The sequence below is a fragment of the Marmota marmota genome, unplaced genomic scaffold (genome assembly GCF_001458135.2).
Source record: "Marmota marmota marmota unplaced genomic scaffold, marMar, whole genome shotgun sequence".
Lineage (NCBI taxonomy): Eukaryota > Metazoa > Chordata > Mammalia > Rodentia > Sciuridae > Marmota > Marmota marmota.
In genome coordinates, this window is record NW_025999853.1 from 40,206,741 (window position 1) to 40,231,081 (window position 24,341).

The 24,341-nt window shown below is 36.2% G+C and overlaps 1 long non-coding RNA gene across 1 annotated transcript in view; it reads left to right on the forward strand.

The window, feature by feature from the left end:
• Positions 1 to 24,341, forward strand: part of LOC125617487 — a 123,059-nt gene that overhangs the window by 7,669 nt on the left and 91,049 nt on the right. Inside the window, exon 2 of the long non-coding RNA XR_007348516.1 lies at positions 2,032 to 2,140. This is a non-coding gene — a long non-coding RNA (uncharacterized LOC125617487). The remainder of the gene's footprint in view (positions 1 to 2,031; positions 2,141 to 24,341) is intronic.

A 24,341-nucleotide genomic window follows, 5' to 3' on the forward strand; every position in this document is an offset into this window, starting at 1 on the left:
GTTTCAAATGGCCATCCCCTTTACTTTGGTGAACAGAAGGAAAATACTGGACAGGAATAGAGCATAGTCACGATGGTAATAGAGGTATATATATGTGCTTGTGTGTGAGAGGTGTGTGTGTGTGTGTGTGTGTGGTATGGTGTGTATGTTCCTGAAAGTTTACCTTAAACCAGAGATAAGATTAACCATTCCAAAGAGAGTAACTATGTGTTTCTCCATGAATCAGTGAAGTGATATGGTCATTTTGACCTCTTGCAGCATAGCTTCAATCATTAAAAAACTAAGTTAGACTTATCATTCATTCCAAAGTAAAACTGACTTTCAGATCATTATCAGATTATAAGCTCAATAAACAAACTTTTGAACCATGAAACAAATAACTCCCTGGCAGTATCTCCTAGAGGCGATTCTAGCATTCATTTTGGGAAAAGAAAAATGTTGCCAAACAAGCAAACCTCTGTCAATGTTGCAGTTCTATTACTTCTTTCCCCCTTCACCTTGAGTGTACAGAAGGGTGATGTCTAAGGCAGGTTCTAGATGGCAGTAAAGGCAAGAAGAACCTTCTCCCCATGTTGGTGGTGGTTGTTAACGCAGTCATAATCACTTCTAAGTAGGCTTTGGGTATATCATCATGCAGCAATATATGTTTTGAGGCATGTGTAAGGAAGAGAGGCAGAGGAAATATGTTTCTGTTGCCTACTTTATAAGGATGGGATATGGGGTTTAGTAAATTTCACATTTGGACCTCAAGCAACTAGCAGAATCACTTTCCCACTATCTGGTCATGCTAGCAGGTCTCCAGCCAGCATTGAATATTAAGCTAATATACAATGCATGGAAGTGAGTTCATCCTTTTCAGCCTGGATTCACTACACCACAGACACAGCCTGCCGATGACCCCCTGAAGAGGCCAAAATGCCTCCCAAGCAGCCAGTGCAATGAAGACAGTAAAACCAGGAAATACAAAATTGAATGGGATATGACTTTACTGCAATTTCTGACTTCATTTCATTGATTACTATATTTTATCACTAAATATACTCATTTGAAAGCATTGGAAGACCACATACTGTGTTACATGACAGTTTTACCTGTGATTGCATAATAATCTGCACCAATAGAGAACTTTAAATTAACACTGCAGCATTTCATTTTTAATGTTGCCTGTGTTTAGTAATGATTATGTATTCACAAGTTAGTCTTGCCTCCCCAACTATGAGATATACTATTTAAGGGAAAAGACTAGGGTTTATAATCCTTCATAAAGTACCTATCCCAATAATAGATACCATACAGACATATGGTTCATTGATTATGATTTATTTGTTCAATACTTTGAATGATACCTGTATATAATTATAATGTTATGAAAATTTTATGTCACAAAACAAATTCTAGTATAATAATATTTAATTATATAACCCTAATATCTGCCAATTTCTGAAGCACTTATTATACTCCACAAATAAATGGAATTATCATCCTCATATAACAGAAAAGAAAACAGACTCAACAAGGTGGTTTGCATTTGCAAACCTTGGATTCTAATGCAGTTCCAGCTGATTCTGTGCTATTAAGCACATTATTCTACCTCCCATATTTACATATTTAATGTGACCCTTTTATACTTAAATTTTTTTTCTCCAATTTTAGCTTTTTCTATTTAAAACAAGTTGGGTGGTAAGGTATTGTTGGAGAGCATTTAGTATGAGCAGGGAGTGAGATGGCTCTCAGTTGCCCTCAATCCCTTAAATTTGTTCACCCATGAGGACTGGAGTGTTTTCTGCACTTTCCAGAAGAATAATGCTGTCTCATCAGCAATGTCAGAGTGTACCAAAAAAGATCAGGTTGCAGAATTTTAGAAGAATCTGGGTCTCAGTAAATACCAATAATTTTTATCAGATTAAGAAGTCAGGCAGTCTACTGTTATCCTAGTCAGAATCAAATCAAACTCCAAGTTGGGTGTAGAACTGAGGGAGGGGGGGGAAGAAGGATGTTATAGCTGATAATATTTTCTCCATTTTACTGCAGACTCTGGATATTTTATTTAAAGATCCAGCTGAGCACCAGTAGCTTCAGAAGAACTGTTTTGGGCAATGTCTTCCTCCTGCCTATCCAGGGAGCTTCCCACCCCCTCAGTGTAAGTCTGACTTAAGAGCAACTGTATTTCTTGTTTCCACCACCTACCTAGTCTCCTGGCAGTTTTTACATACGGAGCTGGTTATTTATTGGTTAGAATGCAATTAATCAATCTCTGGCTATGTTATAGCTAGTGCTAAAAAATTAGTGTGTTATATCCATATTTCAATGTGGACTTCAAGTAGACCAGCCTTGGCCCAAAGCTGATCTTTCTAGGATGGAGAACCATAATCTCTATAATAAATAAAGAATAATACTATGGTTATCTAACAGCCTGGAGGATTAAATTTGGAAACAGAAAAAAAAAATGCTCAGAAGGGATCACTCTTTGGTGCTTATTCCAAATAACTGGGATCAATGAACAGATGAACTGCAAAACTTAAATCTCTGGATCCCAATCTGTACTTTAGTTAATTTTTTTTTTTTTAAAAAGAATATATACTATAGCAAATCCTTTAAAAAGATTCTTTCCCCCCTCCTTTGGTTAGCTCAATAAATCTATAGCTGTAGCATAATCATGAATAAAAGTTCTTATTCTTGGTTAGAAGATATAGATTAATAAATTATATTCTTATGAGCAGTCACCGAAGCAGTAAAAATTGCTATTCTTCCATTTCAACTGAAAGCCTTCCTCTGAACAAGTTGTTAGAACATGTTCAGAGCTGCCTATCATGGGAACATATAATAGGGTAAATTGACTGTGGGAGTAGAAGGCGGGATTAGTCACTCAAAGTTGGCAGCATAAAGACAAGGTAAAGGGCTGCATACCAGGCTAAAAACCCTAAGATGAACTGGCAACCTGCCTTGGCTTGGGTGGGCACTTATTTCTTAATGAATTCAGGAGTTTTCCATAGACTTTCATAATAAAGCTGTAAAAGCAAAGAAAGAAGTTTAATTTATAATTTATTTGTTTTTAAGTAATATGCAATTTAAGAAGTAGACTTTAAAAGTTTTTCTGCTCACAGTATGTTCCTTTAGGATTATTAGTTTCCCAACAGGGTAATTCTTAATCAGATAAGATATGAAACTATAGACAAGCGAATAATGAACACGACAAAAATAAAATGCTAACTTTAAAAACATATTATTATTTTGTTATGCAACTGCCTGGTGATCTCAAACATACCTAGTTTGGGATAAATTCTTTCTAAATAACCATCCAATATTTATGTGTGTAATGATTACCAAGATAAGCAATCTGCTTCTATTATGGTTTGAATCTAAAAATGTCTCTCAAAGAGCTCATATGTTAGGCAATGTAGTAATGTTCAGAGGTGTGTTATCAGTGTATTAATCCATTTCATGAATAAATAATTTGGATGAACTACTAGGTGGTAACTTCAGGCAGGTGGGGCATGGTTGGAGCAAGTTGGTCATTGGTGGTATGGCCTTGAACTCTACACTGCCCCTGGCTCCTCAGTCTTTCACTCTACTTTCTGATTAGATAAACTGAACAACTTACCTCCACCAAGCCCATCCACCATGATGTTCTACTTCACCTTAGGTCCAGAGCAATGGAGTTGACTGACCATGAATTAAACCTCTGAAATCATGAGCTCAAAATCAAGTTTTCTTTCTCTATGTTGTTCTTGTCAGGTTTTTTGGTCACGAGATAGAAAGATGACCAACACAGCTATTTTATTTACTATCAAGTTGTTTTATTTACTCAGTGCTTCTGAGTTAAGGCTTACACTAACAAATATCTCATTACTAGCACACTTTCTCTGGTCTTCCACAACATCTCATGGCTCCACAGACTAGTGTGTATGTTTAAAAGGATGGTGAATTGAAACTTATCTTAGCTAGGAAATTACCTTAGGAAGGAAAGGCTCAGTCTAAAGCTGAAAGAGTTTGGAAGCAGCTGTGACTGTACGAAAAGGAGAATAGAATTTTCTTCCTGGCACAGAGGCCGGTAGAAGCAGACACGTGCAGAAGTTGGTATTCTTTTTTTTTAATATTTATTTTTTAGGTGTAGATGGACACAACACAATGCCTTTATTTTTATTTTTTTTTAAAGTGGTGCTGAGGATTGAACCTGGGTCCCGCCCATGCTAGGGGAGCGCTCTACTGCTGAGCCACAATCCCAGCCCAAAAGTGGATATTCTTAAATCCCAATCCACTCAGTGTTTGCAAAAGCTACATGAGATCAAAGACTCCCAGAATTATTAATATGTATGATCAGAAGAGGACATATTCAGAATATGAAAACAAAAGTACATGATGGTCTTTTCTGTTACCAGTCCTTCCTTTCCATTCTGTTCTTAGCCTTGTTTAACCTAACAGAATGGACTTCTAAGTATTGCTGCTGGGATCAGCCAGTGCCCAACTCATTGCTCATTGTTTGCATAAGGCATGATGATTTTCTTCATAATGCATATAAGCCCAGGATAGCAAACTTTGCCCCTGACATGTTAGACCAATTTCAACTTTCTTGTTAAAGTTTGTTATGAAGCATGTAGATTTATTTGAATATTTCTGGCATTTTGCTTTATGTCTCAATTTTGTTTTTTAAATTCCCAGGAAAGAATAGATTCTGAGTGGTTCCTCTCTCAGGCTTCCTTATTCTGTCTTCACAATGTGCATCACAATAAAATGACTGACTAAGGACTTTGAATACAAGTAAATATAGAAGCTCTATGTAAATATGCCTGTCAAATCAAGGAAAAGAAAGAAAAAGCTCTGAGGAATTGTTTATGCTTTCTTTCATCTGAAGTGCCATTTTCTCTGTACATCAGATAACATATTGATTTCAGTGTACTTCAATTCTCAATTTTCCATAAACCATAAAAACCTTAATGACTTTTCCAAAGCCCAAGTGAGAAACAATCAATTAATTTTCCCAGTAGTTCAACTCTGTCAAAATTAAAGGACTATTTTAATGAATTTTTCAGACATTTATGCTCTACACAATATTAATTTAATGCCCAAAGTCTTTCTTTTACCAGTTCAAGTTTAAATATATGCCTATTAAATAGAGGGTTCAAATGTTTTAACCTTTATTATAGACATGAAAATGCAAGTTGCATTGCATGACATTTTTTTTTTTCCTAGGATTTAACCTAATGCTGAGCCCATAGCAGCTTTGAACAGAACTGTTGCAAAATCATCCATAATATAGTGGTCAAATTCATCAGCTACTACCCACGGGACACCATTCCTTCATATGATTTGAGGAACAACTTTTAAAAGCTATCTTATTTCTCCCCACAGATCTGATACCTTACCTACAATTCTTCCTGCTAATACCTCGTCTTTGAAGTAGGGCATCTGTTAAAAGACCACAGTAAAAATTCCCAGAAGGGAAAAGAGGACAGGAAAGTAACATCCTCTTATTTGCACAATGAAGACCAAGAGCACCTTAGCATGCATTAACATGGATCAGCTCACTTATCTGTCCCTTAGAAAGTAGAGATTACATTTGGGGCAAGTGCAGTTTAGGGATAGTGGAGAGAAGGTGAGAAGTTCTGTGTCTTGATATCATACCTAGGAGCAGGGGACAAAGCAGTGATAGAAGGGAGTGCTAAAGTGATCTGAATTTCAAAAGACTACAGGCAGCTTCCAAGTAAAATTTATTTCAGGCTGCTCTGAATATGACTAAGACCCAAACACTAGAAAGTTAATTGGGATTGTGAACTGAGTTAAAAATAGAACTACATTACAGGCACATAGGATACCTAACCTAAGTTTCATTAGTAGAATATGGACTATATTTTGTTGAAGTGAATGTTTGGTGATGTTGCTTGCTTGAAAAAACCCAGTTTGTCTGGGGCAAGAGAGAATCCACTGTGCTTCTGAGAAGACCTCTTTATGGCATTTCATTAAGGGTCTGCTCAGGTTTTTGTAAATTCTGCTTTCATTTTTTAAAAATTTTTCTGCTTTGTTTTTTCACTGGAGTTATAATCTAAAATTTACTTAATGACAGTGAATGTAGGAAAGTTGATCAAAGTTTCTTTGTTTGTAATTTTCTCTTTATACAAGACTGGATCTGTTTCCATCCCTTCATGAAGAGGGGGCACTATTTCTCACATGTAGAAATGAAAGAGACTGATTTGCCATTTGGCCTTGTTTCCTGTTAAATTCCCAAGTGGCTATAGATGTGTACATTTCTTGGTGCTCATCTAGTCTACTGCTTCTTAAGATTTTGGACTAATTCCATTGTCTACCTGTTAAATAGTACAGGTCTTTTCTAATCTCACATGGTGCTGACTGCAGTACTAGGGTCTCTTCTGAGTCAAACCCTGGCACTTTTTCACTTAGAGAGAGCAGGTGGATACTCCTTGGAAGCTGGCCTGCCTCATAGTTTCTAGGCTGGCTGTTGCCTTTCTGAACTGAATGCAATTATTTCTCCCCCCACTTTCACTCCCAGCCACATCAAAAGCTCAGGCAACTGTGTGGGTGGGCAAATGGAAGGACTGATTATCATTCAGGACATAAATAAAAATCAAGAGGCAACCCAGTCATCAAGTGCAAGGAAGTAAATCACATCATAAATCTTGTGAGTTATTTTCCATTTACATAACCAATAGCAAATATCACTTGTAGTGCTTAAATAATGTAAATACAAACTAGGAGCGACTTTATCCATGGATCTTAATGAAACATCATATGTAATAAGTATTGAGTAAAAAGGCTCATTGAACAGATTTTAAAAAGTCAAAGAGAACATAAACAAATGCTCATACATGCATAATACATATGTGTCAGGCACTTTGTGTTCATTGCTCAGACTGAATTTTGCAGGTTGTAAAAATAAATAAGCTTACAAATCCCTGAGGGACATTGAAAAGAACATCTTTTGGTACATCAGACAGAAACTGATCTGAGGTTGGTGTTCCTGGGGATTTCAGTAGATTGGCTGGTCTGGGCCCCACAGCTAGTGTGGAAATGAGTGTTGCTTAGTGATAAGTTAAAGGGGAAATAGATTTGTCTTCCCAAAATGCTTTCTTCATACTTTTTGCTGAGACTCCCTGCAATTATTATATAATCTATTTGTTTCATTCCAGATGTGCATTACTTACACATTTCTTACACATTTCTTCCTATTCCCAGGAATAGGAAACTTCTAGAAAACCACATAGTTTGGAAGTGGCTAGGTTGGCAGAAACAAGAATGAAATGTTTTCAAGCTTCCGTACTTCAGTTCTTAGGCTACTTATTGCAGAATTACTGTGGTAGTTTGGAAAAAAAATTCAATCTTTTTTTGTTCCCATCATTGTTTATGGTTTGTTGTTTTTAAAAACAACATAAACTGGGGCTGGGGTTGTGGCTCAGCGATAGAGTGCTCGCTTAGCATGTGCAAGGCCCTGAGTTCGATCCTTCAGCACCACATAAAAATAAATAAATAAATAAAGATATTGTCCAACTATAACTAAAAATAAAATATTAAAAAAAACAACATAAACTAAAATTTTCCTTTAAAATGTGATATCATCTTGAGCATAACGATGTTTCAGTCAACAACACACTATGTGTACCATGGCTGTCCTATAAGATAATTATGGAGCTGAAAATCTTCGATCACTTTATGACATTGTAGCCATTGTAAAATTATACCACAGTGCATTACTCTTGTGTTTATAATGATGCTGGTGTATAAACAGACCTATGCTGCCAGTGGTAGAAAAATATAACACATATAATTTAGGACTTCATAATAATAATTAATAACTGTGTTACTAGTTTGTGTCCTTACTATACTACCCTTAGTGTGTGCTTAGTGTGTGTATGTGAGGTGGTTTGCTGCTGGATATTGAACCCAGGGGTGCTCTGCTGCTGAGCTACATCCTCATCCCTTTTCATTTTTCATTTTGAGACAAGGTCTTATTAAGCAGCAGAGGCTGTACTCAAACTTGTGGTCCTTCTCCCTTAGACTCCTTATACTTCTTTTACTTTAAAAATAAATTTTACTGTAAAACAATATGCTGTGTTGTACGGCAATGGCCTTATACATCTTGTGTTAACCAAGTCTCTTTATTGGATCCTTTTCTCCCATGCTTGATTTAATCTTGTGTTGTTTTATTCATCATGGCCCTAGGACCCTAGAAGAAATAGGTCAATATGTATATATGTATGCATGTGTACTATATAACTAGGGGTTTAGCAGGCTATATGGTATCTAGGTTTGTGTAAGTCCTCTATGATGCTTGCACAATAACAAAATCAACTATTGATGCAGTTTTCAAAATAAATCCCCATCATTAAGCAACACATGCCACTTTTTTATAAAAAAGTAAAAATTATAAAAATTTATAAAAGGAGAATAAAACTCACAGATGATTTCAGTAGCCATAAAAAATGTTTGGCATATCTCTTACCATCTAAAAAAAAAGTTTGATTTATACTCTATATGCATATTGCTTCTCATTAATCTAGTAGGTCATCTATGTTAATAGCCACCATTGTTTTATACACTATTAAAATAGTTCCCATACCATGACACAATTCTTAACTACTAAGAATTATTATTTTATACTTGTTGAAAGGAGTCCTTTAGACATACAGTTTATCAAATATCTTGAGCTTACATAAATAAAAAAAAGTAAGTGGAATTAATTGCCTAGGTATTACTGAAACTTTTACATTCAAACTTCAGGACTTGTGACTCACTTCATGATTCAGACTCTTTGATGCTTGTGGTTTTCCACAGCATCTCTTCTGCCTCTGCTTAGGTATTGGTAATGCAGTATTTCTTGAAAAAGTATCTTGCTATTGTCTCTGGAACTTGCCTTCAAGCTGAAGCCCCTCCTCTACAAGTCTTAATACAGATATACCTTCAGAGAAAATACAGGAAACTTTCTGATTTTATGTATGTAAAAATATTTAAAACTGTGCTTCATAGAATCTACGAAATATAGTATATGTAGCCTCTTTGCTGAACTTTATACCATGTAAATTTTTTGCTATCTTTTAAGTCGGAGGCTTTACAACAATCAATATAATTTATGTAAACAATTCCTTATTACTGGAATTTAGAACCTTTCCCATTTTTTTTTGGCCATCATAAATAAAGAAGTGATAAACATCTTTGGATACAAACTCATAGCCACATATTTGATAATTTCCTTAGGAGAGAATTCCAAAAATAGCATAAGTAGGTAAAATGATATGTAATTTGCAGTGTCTCTCTATTGCCAGGTAGCTACCCAAAATGATAGAAGATGGGTACAAGCAGAATATGGGTACACAGGGTTTTCTAACCTGTAGTTTTCACTACTTATTGACATTATATATAAAGTAAATCTTGCTTCTTGACTAACCTACACTTTCCTTTTATTTCTATCTTCATTTTTATTTATCACTTGTCAATGTGTTAAATAATTCCTTTCCCTGTTTGTTATTTATTCCTAAACTGATCCTATAAATTTCTACCCAAGAAAGCTCTTACTCATTGCAATCTATAATAGCCAGCTCCCTTAATTTTCCTCTGAAGTAAGTTTTCTTAATCACTTTAGTGCTCTAATTTTTTAGATACTCAAGGGACTAAACCTGAATCCATTATTAGTAGCTTTTTGTCATGAAGGTAGGAACTACCTATTTAATTTTCCTGATGAAATGCTTATTTATGTCTAGTCTTCTCTTCAATCAGTAACTTTTGCCCTTGTTCACCATTGTCATAATAATAGTTATCACTCTCCATTCTGTCTTAAAAATTTTCTTTTACAAATATTGTCAGACTTTTAAAAAATAAACAAAATTTTATCATTTTATCAAAATTTTATCATTTATGGGCCAAATCTTCCTGCAGATTTATTTAGGAGATGAAAACTAGTTTTACCATATACCCTTTTAGCAAGCACCTATTGAGTACAAACTATTTGTGGGGTTCAATCATTACTACCTCTGACAATGCCAAGCAGTCTATGGAACATTCCTGGCCCAATGATAATATGTAAAAATTTTCAGATTCTCTCTATGTTTTAGCCATAGGTCTAAATGCGTGCATGCATAATTAATCTAACTCATCCAGCAATGATGTGAGATTGGTCCTATCATTATCTCCATGGTACAAATAAAGAAAAGCAGGGAGAAATCAAGATCACGCAGATGGAGAACATAGGATTCAAATCTAGACCACGAGACTTCAGAATTTGGTCTGTTTAATGCATACTTCCCCATAGAAGGTAGCATTTAGTAGACTAGATCAGATCTACACATCTATAAGAAATACCATAAAATAAGGAAATATGGTTAGTATGAGGGGTTGGGGAAATAAGAGAAGTCAAAATCCACAGAAAAGATAGAATAAGTTTATTGGGTAGAAATCAAAGTGCGTTCTTCAATATGGGATGGAAAGAAGAAAATGTTGAGCCCACCACCCCTGGGTTCAAATTCTGGCTCCAGCACATATTTGTTAGAAGACAACGTCTCGGGTGCAGACACTTCACTTATTTTAGTTCTATTATGAGCAGGGATGTAAAGGTGGAGATATATGGCATACTTAGGGGATGGAAGTAACAGAGTAGAAGAAATTTCAGGAACTTGGGGAGCCGTTCAGGAAGGAAGGAGGGAAGGCAGGCACACATATGGCGTGGGATGGGAGGGATGATTGTGACAAAATGGAATGGGTAGGAGGAATTTGGGAAAGACTTAAAGACAGCAGAAAGATAGCCTGGTGTTTCAGTTAAGGAGAAACAACAACAAGGTTGATAGTTGTGTAGTTTGAGATAAAGAGAGACTGAAGAAATGAGCCTAAGGAATTGTCCAGTTGAAAGATAAAATAAGGGCATGAATCAGGTCAGTGTCATGGAAAAAGGAGAGATATTCCAGAATTATTTCATCAGTAAATCTGAAAGAATTTGGTGACCAACTGGGGACTTAGGACTGAGTCAAAATGTTCCTTCCATTTTCGCCCCAAGGGCCAAGAATGATGATAATGCCTTTTCAGAGAAATTGCAGTAACTTAGGTGTGAATCAGAGTTGAAAACTTGGGTGTCAGCAGTATAGATGACTTTGTAAAAAGTTTGAATGCAAAGAGAAAGAGGGGAGGTTTGAGGTGTTGGCAATCCTAAAGTTCATTAGGAAGGAAAAGCTTTTTTTTGTGTTAACACTTTCCTTTCTTTAGCAAAACTAAAAGTTAATTATATGTTATGGAATGTCTTTTTATGTTTATCAGGAATCTTAACACTCTTTTTGAATTAGGAATTCCTTTAAGATCTTGATGAACTCTTTGGTCTCTATCTCACTGTATGTATGATCATAAACACACACAAAAAAATTGCATTCACTAATAGGGAGTTCTTATATTTACAGAAGCCCACGAATCCTGACTCTACCCTGCCTCACTTTTTTTTTTTTTTAACCAACATCTTTTTTGCCAACTATGATTAAATACACATCAGGTACTGTGCTAAGTATTTAGCTTATATTAGCTCATTTAATCCTCACCACAACTTTGCCACATAGGTTTGGTATTTTAAACACAGGGGGACACAGAGCTAGTTTTCTTGTCCAGATTCACAGAGTTAGTATGTGGCAGAACCAAAATTTGGTTTAAGGTCTCCATATTAGGGTTCTCCAATGTATCAGAACCAATAGCTGGGACATATATATGGGAGGAGACTTGAGGAATTGGCTCTGTGACTGTAGGCTGATAAGCCTCAAGTTCTGCAGGGTAAATGGGTAGGCTGGAGACCCAGGAGAGCTGATGGCATGGTTCCCCTATGAATCTAAAGGCCTGAGGCCCAGGAGAGTCAGTGGTGTAGTTCCAGTCTGAAGACAACGGGTTTGAGACCCAGGAAAAGGTGAAGTTTCAATTCCTATCTGAAAGTAGGGAAGGGCATTTTGGCAGCTAGACAGAGGAATTCTTTCTCCTTTGGAGGAGGGTCAGCCTTTTGTTCTATATAGGCCTTTAACTAATGGGGGTGGGGGGCAATCTGCTTTACTCAGCCCACTGATTTAAATGTTAATATTTATTCCAAAAACACTCTCAGAGACACATCCAGAATAATGTTTGATCAAATATATCTGGGTGCCTAGTGGCACAGTCAAGTGGACACAAGATTAAGCAGCTTTGATTCCAATTGCTATGCCCTATATAATTTTAAAACACATTGATAGTTTTCTCAGATGAATGTTCTTTTTGTTTTCATGTGTGCCTTACTTAAATTATTAACGTTGAAGCTTCTGCTCCCAAGTTTATCCTTTCTTCTGTTAAATTTTTCCAACTGAAAATTTTAAATAAAAACAACTTGGATTCGTTTTGTTTGTTTTCTGTTCTCTCTCTATGTTTTTCCTCTCCAAGAAGAAAAAGTATCCAAGGAAACTTCTTCCACTTCAAATGTTCAAAGAGGATTTTTCAGGTGAAAGAGAGTTAACAACATCTAAAAGAATCCATAGGTACCCTCCAGGAGTGCATATCAGGTGTTAAAAGTGTTTTCAAATTCACTGCATGCAACAGAAAATAAGTGCTGGCTTTTGGTAGCACTATTGAAACTTTCAGGGGCCTACTTAGTAAGCAGTGTCTTCATAAAGTCAATACAAGATTTAAAAAAATATATATATATATATAAATATATATATATAGATAGATAGATAGATAGATAGATAGTGTTTTTAGGCCTTGGAGCAAATCCAGAATAACAGCTGGGATTTTATATCTCCTGGGGGACTCTTCAAACTCATAAAATTCAGTCCCAAGAAGCCATAACACTGTTAGAGTGAAGACCCTGTGAGCAGAGATTGGAAGCTCAGTTGTCAGACTATAAAGGAAATGAAAGGGAAGCCGCTCCTTCCCACACACATTTCCAGTTCTTTAAAGGACTGAGTGTATGCACATAAGCTTGAAAAAGATGATCAAACAATAAAATTAAAGCTTTTAGTTTACAATTTTTTTTTCTTTCTTACCAGGTGAGGGAGGCACTAACAGTAAGAGAACATAACTTCATTTCCCTTTATTCTGAAAATTGTACATAGAAAAGGAAATCAAGCCAGGTCATACTTAGGAGTATGCTCTATGGCCTGTACAACTGTGCACACTGGATAGGGTAAAACAAATTAAATCAAAATTTGAATTCTATAAAACCAAGCTATAAAAGCCATTCATAGTGCATTACTTGGAAGAATTTATGTTCAAATAAGGTCCAAGAATTCATAATAGAAGTGAGATGATGTCTAGAGGTAAAGGTTGTAGTTACAGGTACAGTCTGTAAAGGGCATTAATTTTCAGATTGGTAAAAAAGAAAAAGAATATATCTCATAAGATACTGGCTGGTCAATATCTTTCTCATAAAGGTCCAGATAGTGCTATAATTTTCTTAGAATAGATTTTTATATATAATGCTTTGAATATAAGGTGAATTTGGATAGTAGATCTGAATATATCAGACTAAGTTCTAAATGATCTATTTGTTGTTATTGTTGTTGTTGTTTTTGGTTTGATATTAGCAAGTAATCTGAACAGTAGAATAAAAAGGATTCATTAAAGGCTGATTTTTCTGCCATGATGTATGAGGGTTAGCCCAAATGAGGTTAAACACCATCTTCAGCAACCATCATTGACTGAGTGCTTACTGTCTTTGGCTCTGGGAATGAATTGAGTAAGTCATATTTCATTCTGACAGACTTTAGGGTCTCATCAAAGACTTAGCTGTACATTCAAATATGTTATAAGGCATTGGATATTAGTGAATGAGTGTTTAGACAACTAAGGGGTGGGTGTTTCTTGACTACTCTCAGTTCACAGTCCATAAAAGAATATCTAACCCCAATGCAAAAGAGAATATATTAATATGATCTTTCACTACCAAACTATGACTTCTTGTATCCTTGTCTTTTAGCCCAGAGTCCAATATATGGTAGAAATTGTGTATATCAGAGTTAAAAGACAATTAACAGTTATGAACTAGAACTCCCTGTCAACCTGTTGCTCATCTTGGTGAAACAGTTGTACCACTGAATGCAATGTAAACATTATGAGTAATGTTCAATCATACCAGACGTTTATTGTGTAGGCCTTCTAGAATTTTGCTTGTTAGAACAATCACACACATATAAGATATTATATAAGATGTTATAAAAATGTTGTGGTCATTTTTATGTTACCAAAACCTAGTTCTTTGCCTTTATGTAAAACTAGATGATCTGGATATGATGGTCTTATCCTTTTTGGAAATCAATGACAGATACCTTCCCCCCTCCCCCATAATGTTGGTAGGACTAGGCCTTTAAACAAGTTTATGACAAGCAAAGTACCCAATGACTCTTGCTTATGTTAGGAGGAAGGTGGACCCTTTAAAGGTGAAAGGCATGACATTCATATTAATTTTCTGGATTTTACTTCTAAGAGAATCTGGAAAGAAGATTTGAGCAGCTCAGACAGGATTTCTACTGATAACCCCTTGGGATGGTGTGATTCTGCCCTTCTTTGAACTCTTAAGTTTTTCTTCTCTTGCAGTTTCTAGACCTGAGTCTCTTCTTAAGAGACATAGCCACTTGTCTTTGGCAGCTAGACAGCTGCACAGTTCTGTAATGACAGATGACCACCCAGGCAAGGGGCACACAGCAGGTGCAAACATCCCTGCTTAGTAAGACTGCTTACAGGATGGCACAGGAAAGAGATTCTATTTCTTAGTCTTTTATAGTTGTTATATTTCTTTGGAAATTTTATTATATTTCCAAGAGAAGAGAGAGAGAAGGCTGGCATGAGCCATTGTACTCAGTTTGGAATAGCAAAGTGCATTCTCTTCAGAGGCTAAAATAGGCTGCAGGACAGAGTCATAACTGTCCAATGGTTGGTCCCCAACAACCACAAACCGGTAGTTATAGCCTCAGGGGCTCAAAAATTTTCAGATAGGAGGGGAAGACACAGATATTAAATAGCCAACCCCAGCCTTGAGGCGATGGATGTGATACTCCTGCAGGGCAGACAATTGCCTAGTATTCCCCTTCTAGCATTACTGAAATCACAAGCAAGAGCCCCCATGTCTGGGCAGAATCTTCCAGGGTTTATTTCAAAGCTCTCCTCCCCACACCCTTTATTCATTTTCCACTGATTTTCTATGAGCCTGTGACAAGGAGGAAGAAACTAATCATAAAANTCTGAGAGGTTTTTCGGGGGGTGGGGGGTGGCGGGAGAGGGGGAAAGGAATGGTGCTGGCAGAGGGAACTTTTTACTTAGGGAAAGATTTTCTGGCGAGGATGTGGGGGAAACTCCTGTTTCTCCAGGGCCGGCTTGCACGTGGAGCCCCGAGCGGCTGTCTGTGGGGTGGGTGCTGGGGATGATGGTGGGGTGGGGGGAATATTGCACTGCTTTAAGTGACTTTTCAAACTTTCCTCCTCCTCTTGCGGACGCCTTCATGGTGTCCCAGCCTCTGGCGGGGCTACGATGGTGTTGCCAAGCGCAAAGTTGCTGGGCATTCGTAAAGGAGGAGGAGGGGGCAGAGTATGGGGGAGTGAAGGGGGCGCTACAAAAGGTTTCTGGAGGGGGAGGGGAAGTAGGAGAAGACTGTTCCCTGGCTGAGGGTCTGGGGCTGGAATGACTGCTGGGGAGATGAGTTATGCCTCAGCGCAGTCCCCGCTGTCAAGTTAATACCGCAGGACTGCGGGCTTTTCATAATTACTGTCTATTTTCTTTATAAAAGGCGGCTCTCTGTGCCAGGTGGCTTACAGACCTTTTGTGCTTCAGCCTGATAAGTGTACTGGGCACGATGCTATTAAGTGACTTGTGGAGAGGAAAGTTGAGGGCCTTTTGCACATTGAACGCTGGGTTCTGTTGAGGTCATTTTATGGTGTTTGGATCGTGCATAGGTTGGCCAGAAGTTCAGCTTGGTAACCTGGATATGATGTACTGTGTGCACCAGAATTTCCTATACAGGCCTCCTGGGGCTAGGGTGTGTGTGTGTGTGTGTGTGTGGTGTCTCTGCTAGCTTCCAGAGGGACCCTGACTGTCAAGGTTCATCAGGTTTAGTCCCCTGCTCCTTCTACCTCAGGCTGTCCTGAGTTTGAGGAAAATGTTTTAGAATTGACGGGATTTTCAGGATGTAGGTTCTGCATGGGTTGTGGCAAACAGTTGGTGCTGGAGGTTAAATGGTGCTGCAGGGATGGGTGGGTGGGTGAGGAAAGTGGGGAACCAATCTAGTGTGTAAAGGCAGAGTTTTCAATGAAACCTAATCCTGGCAGCTTGATGAGCTGGTATGGACACTGGCTTGGTTACTGAGCATGCCAATAGTTTTGGGCTTTTGAAATAATGCTTACTACATAAGAACAAATGTACAATTTCCAGTTTTTCTCTAGGTGGCACAACCTGTCTTTGGTTTACATCCTGTTTAATGACTCAGGGAATTTATCCCTTTTAAACCACTTCCTTATTAGATTTGTGCATTCATTTTCCAGCACACTTTCTGACAGGTGACCTTATGTTTACCCACTCAAAAGGCACCCCTGCTGTAGAAATGCTTCTGCTTCTCTCTTTAGTAAATCATATCTTAAAAGTAGCATGTAGCAGTACCAATAATTTACAACCAGGTAAAAGCACTAAATGAAAGCATTCTGTCAAGCATGGAGTGTCTGTACTATCAACTAAATGTCACAATGCACTTGACGTTCAATGTATCCATTTGATAAAAAAAGAAATCAAATTACAGTGCTGCCAACAAGTTTTATCAGAATGCTGAAGTGGGTAGATTTTTGGATTGTGACAAAATGTACTTGTATGTCTTTTAGAAATATACGGTAACTTTGAAAGATGATCACCTAATCTGCTTGGTGGAGATAAGACTGAAATTCCTCCAGAACATAAAAATCTGAGTCACAAATTGGGCTGCCTTAGCTTGTCCAGTAGGAGGAAATGGAATGTTTGTTAACTTGGTGTCTTTTTTCACTTTAAAGGTTATTTATTTCTTGCTCATATTATAAGATACTTTTCCAAACAATTAGTATTAGGAGGAGGGGCTGTGATTTTTTTTTTCTTTTTCTTTAAGGTTCTGTTTTATTGGGGCTGGGGTTGTGGTTCAGTGGTAGAGCGCTCGCCTAGCACGTTCGAGGACCTGGGTTCGATCCTTGGCACCACATAATAATAAATAGAATAAAAGTAAAAAAAGGTTCTGTTTTATTGAGAATACACAAATAGATGTTTTTGTTTCTTTAAAATTTTTCTGTCCACCTAGTATGTGTGTTTGTGTTTCTCTCTATGTGTGTGTGTGTGTGTGTGTGTGTGTGTTTAAACAAACTGAGATGCCCACATGACTTTTTATGCATCTGTCAGAGGACACTGTTTGAGCTTGTCTGATCCTTTTTGAAGAATTTTATTGTAGAGTGTTGAGCAATATTTTCTATTTGCATTTGAAGTCTGATTTTGTAGGGATTTTTCCCTTGGATCTTAAAATATTAACATTTAGGCAGTGTTGAATTATGTTCTTTTAAAACAGAAACAGAAGATTAATTTGTCAGGTCATTCAGGAAAATAATGAACATGGAACAAATACTTTTTAGATTTTGTTGGGGGATACCATTGACCAAAGAAAAAAAGAAAAAGAAAAAGAAAAAGAGAGATACTGAGGAATGAGACTAAACAAATTATATTTTTATGTTTTGTGCATGAATTTATAACAATGAATCCCACTATTATGTATAATTATAATGTATCAATAAAAATATGCAGAAAGGCCAATTTATATTACTATTAAATTCTAAGGTTGGTTGTGCTTATATAACCACTGCTCTTTCTATGTATTCTCCCCAACCCCAGTTTTCATCTAGACATTCTAAAATCTATTATGGAGACTACTCTAGCATAACCTTTTATATATATATATATATAAAATCTGTTTGAATTATAGCACAAATTAATACAAGATGTTAGCTTCCTAAAATACCACATACATGAACAAGTCTATATCTTAGCATTATTCTCTTTTAAAATGCTAGTTTTGATTCAAAGGCTGAGTGAACATGCTTTCTTGGTATTATTACAAACAAAAAGAGGTTTAAATGAGCTATATAATTTCATGTCGTACCTGCATGCCATTCCAAATGGGTTCATTTTGAAGGCCTCTGTCTGGATGATTCTGAATGAACTATTGCTATTGCATGCAATGTTAAGCCTGAGAAACTGTAACATATGGGTTATTGTAGCAAATACAGTCATTTCCAAAATGCCATGTTAAGATTCACCCATGTAGAGTGACATAGTATTAAAATTCAGGACACATTTTTCTGTCCTACCCCCGATTTTCTGCTTGTGCTCCTAAACCCAATCCATTCAGAGGCTATCAAATATACTTTTAGGTAAATGGTTTGGGAGAAATGATTCTCAAAAGTGTTCTATTTAATATCCCTTTCAATCAAATTAAATTAAGCAATTTATTGATTGTTTTACATCTGCATATTAGCTGATGATGTGCTATAAGAATATAGTTGTTGAGTAAAATCTTAGTAAAAAAGGATAGGTTCATCTGTAATTAACAGTGCCTTTCTTTTGCTTTGTAACTTCTCTTCTAATTTGTGTGTCTCCTCTTAGTAAATGTTTATTGTGGCTTAATAATATGTAGTTAGGCTATGAAATCAAGCTGGTTAGGAAGATTATCATTTATCTCTGCAAACATTCTAGCTAGTTTTGGGGGAATATAAAAATATTAATTGGTATTTTTCTTATTTTTAAATTGTATCTATAATTACAATATATGAATATTATCTAATTATAAAGATATGATAAATGCATTTCACATCAGCATATCCAGGGGAAAACATATGCATTTTTGAAGTTCTCCACACCTTGCCTTTTTGTTTTTCTCATAAGTTTTGGGGGTCTACAAGTGAACTTGAGAACGTCCCTTTGAATTTTTGTTGTAGGAATTATTTTGTCTGTTTTTTTGCTTGTATTTTGGATCTCTTTAGATATAAATAATGAGCTTTTTATAAAATATCTATGAGAAAGCACAGGGGGCTTAAAAAGTGTGCCTGTACTACACCCTTGGTTTGTTTCAATTTCTACATTACAAGATCTGATGATCCTACCCGACAAACTATTTAATAAAAAGTCCAATTTGAAATTTGAGTTTTGATTAGGAAATGCTATGGGGAAAAGAGAAGAAATCACACACACCTAAATGTTTTACATGAATTATTTGGTACAATTATTTGGTACCCACATGCCTGTAAGGGTTGTAAGGTAAGTATTATTAGATCCCTGTCTGAGGCTCAGAATCAATAAATTTGTTTAATGTTACAAAGTCAAGATTAGGGAATCAGTTTCTCAAGAGATAATTTGAAAAAGAAACTAAGTTACAATCTAAGAGTAAATTTGTTGAATTTTAAAATTTAACATTATAACATTTACTTTTTTTCTCTTGGAGTTTTAATGCTACCACAAAATCTTTCATTAAGGATTCATCAGAAGCTGGGTGCAATGGCACATACCTATAATCCTAGCAACTCCAGAGGCTGAGGCAGGATGATTGCAAGTTTGAGGTCAGCCTTAGCAACTTAATGAGAGATCCTGTCTCAAAATAAAATAAAATAAGATGAAATAATGGGCTGGGTACCTAACTTGGTGTGCAAGTGCCCCCGTGCTAAATCCCCAGTACCTACCCATTCCTCACCAATTCATCAGAAAAGTTTTGGTTTAGTTACATATATTGGGAAAACACTTCTAAGGTATACTTTGGGCATTTGAAAAGTTGACTTTGTAAGATTGGTATATTAACTTCAACAATAAGAATAGAAACTTCAACATAATTTTAAGTATAATTATCTGATTGAACTTAATGTAACTCATCTAAGTGAATGAATTTTTCCACTAAGGAATTGGCATGGTTATATAGTATTTCTTCTTTTAAAACAGTATTCACCGTAAAGGGAAGAATTGGGTGTTGTTTCTTCATGGGTAAAGGACTGTGTTGTCAGTAGCCATTGTGCATTTGCTCCGTTGCCAATGTTTTATTTAATTAAAGCCATATATTTGAACTTTCCTGGCTACCAGTTGTCAATCAAATGGGCTTCAGAATTGCTTTCTTCTGCAGCAAACTGATAGGGTTCTTTTCTAAAGAAAAAGAAATATCCACTCATATTAGTAAAGGAAATTGAGAATTGAATACCATGGGTTTTAAGTTTATATTAGATGTTGCATGATAGGGGACTGTTTAAAGCATTTAAGATTTGATTTATTTTTAGTTAAGTTACAATAGTAGTAATATAAAATAAAAAGGTAATAGCAATATAACATGTCTAACAGAGAGCATTATTCCAATGCAAAGTCAAAACCCTGTAGTCCTGATTTTTCTTTTAAGTTTAAGTCTACTTCTTTTTAAATTGAAAAGTTTTCTAAATATAAATTTTAAAACGTATTGATACAAATTTCCTTATTCAAAAAGCCTAGTGGAGCTGGGGAGTGTAGTCAGCCTAACAAGCTGGAGGCCATGGGCTCAATTCCCAGCACTGCAAAAGAAGCCTAGTTTGGCCATGTTAGCGGCTAAAGGGGAGCTCTCAGTCTTATGGGAAAGTTAATCTTGTCTAAATATATCTACCAATTAAAATGCACCTGATGTAATTTCTTATCATCCTTCATTTCAACAGTGATTAAACTTTAAGCATCAAATGAGGAATGTGGAAAAGATATGGTTTGTATCCTAGAGAGATTTCTTAGCCTGGGCATGGTGACTGATAACAAAAAATTTGAAGTCAAACAGCATTGAGTTTAAATCCACTCTAGCATTTATTAGCTCTGTGGCCTTTTAACTTCTTAAAGCCTTTTTGTTCTCTTAAGATAAGGACAAGTAACATCTCTCTCATGTGAGGATTAAGTGAAATTAACAAATGTGAAGGAATTCATAATAATATTTTTATGTAGTTAGAGCTCAGTAATGGCAACTCTTATTATCATCAAATTAAGATATTCGTAAGTTTAACACCTTGGTTTATTCTGATGATGAAATGATAAGAGTTTTGTTTTTTGCAAACTTCATAAGCTAGCAGGAAAAATAAAAAAGCATTTTGTGAAAAGGTACACTGAAACATAGACTTTTCTGAGACCAAGTTCTTTGATATATTCGAAGAGCCTAACTCTCTTAGAGAAGAAGCTCCATTGTGGAAAGAAAAGCACCCAAGGCCATACTTCATACCCTTAGCAAATGTTTATTGAGCACTACCTGCCATAATGGATGCTGGGGATGCAAAAATGATGGTTTCCATTTTCAGGGAGATGATTAAGTATAGCTATAGAGTCATGGCATGACAGATGGCTGTAGTGTAGCCTCTGTACTCTTGTGCAGAGCAGTGTTAAGAAAGCAGAGAGGAGGGACTGATTATGCTGAGGGTGGGTGGGGAGAAAGAAGGTTCTGAAGACAGCTATCAGAAGGGGTGGCAAGAGGAAGTGTTAAAAGACTTGAAAAGAGGGCTGGGGTGAGGCATTGGGTTTGATCCTTAGCACCACAAATAAATAAATAAATAAATAAATAAATAAATAAATAAATAAATAAAATAGAATAAAAGTTCTGTGTCCACCTACAACTAAAAAAAAAAAAAAAAAGACTTGAAGGGAAAAGAAGGGAAAGCCTTGGAGGCCTTGGTGCAGACTTGTGGAAATGTATTTCAGGTGAAGGACATGATGTGTTCTAAAGCATTGTGAAATGAGATATTCCATAGGCCACTACTGATTTCTTAAGGGCCTGAAGTACAGAAAATGAACATGCATATGGAGTATAGACTGTGAGTATTCATTTCTCCCATGAGTGGGTAAACTGGGTGGGAGAACATGAGACTTGGAGGTATGGATTCAGAAGGACTTCAAATATCAGATTAGAGCTCAGAGTGCAGGAGATGAGGAGTTAATTGAAGGATTTTCAATGGAGGAGTAACAAAATGAATTGTCTTCTTGTAAAGATCACCTTGGCAACATGGAGGAGGAAAGATTTTAAAAGCAGAGAGACTTGGATGAGTGGGGGTCAAATAGATGACTGTAGCCCTTTTATAGACATGCAGAGATACACAGGAAAGGGATTTGGTGAGCAGTCATTTAGGAAATATAGAGGGTTAGTTCTCCAGTTCAGGTACTAATTAAAGTATTGTCTCCAGACTCAATATCTTGATACAGAGTCTGGTATCTTTTCTACCATATAGTGCTTTTTTTTTTTTTTTTTTTTTTTTTTTTTTTAAGTTATACATTCCCACCCTCAATCTGTGTAGGGGAAAGAGTAAACATAATTTGGTATAATAATGAAAAAATAAAGGACTACTAGAATGGTTGGTTACCAGCATATGTCAATGTTAGCTTGTTGTGCATGCACTATCTTTTTTCTTTAAAACTAATTGGAATTTAAGTGATTTTTTAAACTTAAAGATAAAAAATGGTAGTAATTATTGTATAGAACTGTCTTTTCTATTGGTAGAATTGGGTAATATTTTAAAAATTATTTTTCTGAAAACAATAAAGACTGTGTCAATGGGTTCAGTATACTTCTTTCACCAGACTCGGAGTCATAAAATAGGGGTTAAGTTCTTTTCAGCCATTTTCCTGGCTATTTGGCCTAAGCATAAATAGCCCCTCTTAATTTTGTTTTTTTCATCTGCAAAGGGAGGATGATTCTTGGCATACTGATCTCCTGGGATTATGTTAAGAGGTGAAAGCCATTCTTGCTACATTGCTATATAAAGCTATTATTGCTACATTGCTATATTACAAAGGCGAGAAGTTGGCAGAAGACTGAGGGTCTTAAAGTACATTTTTCTATTAGTGTGCCATCTCTGGATGAAGGTATTATTTGCATAACTTTTGTTATGCAAAAATTTTGGAAATTTTCATAAAAAAGTTAGCCTTTCAAAATGAAGTTCAATTATGTGCTTTCCCCATTGGATTTTTATACATAACGTTAGTAACAAAATCACAAAACTCATTTATAACAAAATAATACAAAGGGATGCAACTAAGTTACAGTGCATACAATGTTGCCCAGTTGCTTTCTACTGCAGCCTCATTCGTGGCTGTGGATGGAAAAGTCCTGCTCAATGCTGAGTGGACTTTGACTCTTTCTGTTTCTGATTCTCTCCATCACAGCCTTCTGACCTCAACACAGTATCCAAAAGACCATTATTTTTCAAATTGAAATCATGTTTGGAACATTTTTGGAGAGAAAAATTCTTGCAGATCTCTACTGCCAACTTCATTTATTTTTATTATGCTACTTAAATATATACTAACATAAAACTAGGTATGAATTCCTGATGCTTACAGTGCTTACACAACCACAAAAGCCAAACACATTTTAAAAAATGTAACAAAACAATACTACCCCCAAATCAATAACACCTAAGTTGGCAACATTAATTTCATGTGACTTGATATTATTTTCCTGAAACTAAATTCCCTGTTGCATTGCGAATATTGTACTTGCTGTTATATAAGGTAATGTTACCATTTTTTCCTAGTTGAACTCATATGGAAAGTTGTTTGGTTTTAAACAGCCTGCTGTTACTTAGTCTTTCCTGGGCATGAACACGTTATACATGTATGAAGTCTTCCATTTCATTATTCTACTTGGCACCGTTGCTATCCTAAATATGAAATCCAATATTAGTAATGAATTTGATGGCAGATTTAGGCTACATGTGTGTCTATATTTGTTCTTCATAAACAATTTATGGTGAGGGACTATTTTTCCCCATTTAGTCACAGGCTGATATGTGGTTCTACAGCATGGTGCATTCTGTGGAACTTACACATTTAAGTTTGACCACGTCTGCTCCTGCCTCTGCCCCATTCGTTGGGACAAGTACACCAATCACAGACTCAGATGTGGCCATGTCAGATTGCCATAGAAAATTCTAATTCTCATTTTTACCTACTTGTTGAGCCATGCACAGGTAATAAAAAGTTCATTGACCACACTTTGAATAGTACTGGTTTAGAACAGGCTTACATATTTGGGATTGGAGAGAAGGGTTTAGAAGATGGGTGTATTTGTGTAAACATTTACATATTCCTTTTAAGATATACAAGTGAAACATTTTCTATAGCTGCTTTACTTTGCCATTAAACTCCTATTCCCACCAAAAATGGAAAACATCTGATCTTGCCAATTAAGAGCACATTTAGTCTGCAGTTTTAAAACTCTTTTAGTGTTTCTAATTTCTCAAGAGTTTTCCCTTCCCTCATTCCCAAGGTGGTGTTTGTATGAAGGGAGAAGCTTCGTATCCTGGTGGCACTGGGCAAAAGGCATTTTATTCATTGTGTGACCCTCACTGTGTCCACTGCTCTGGACTTGGCATTCTTGGTGA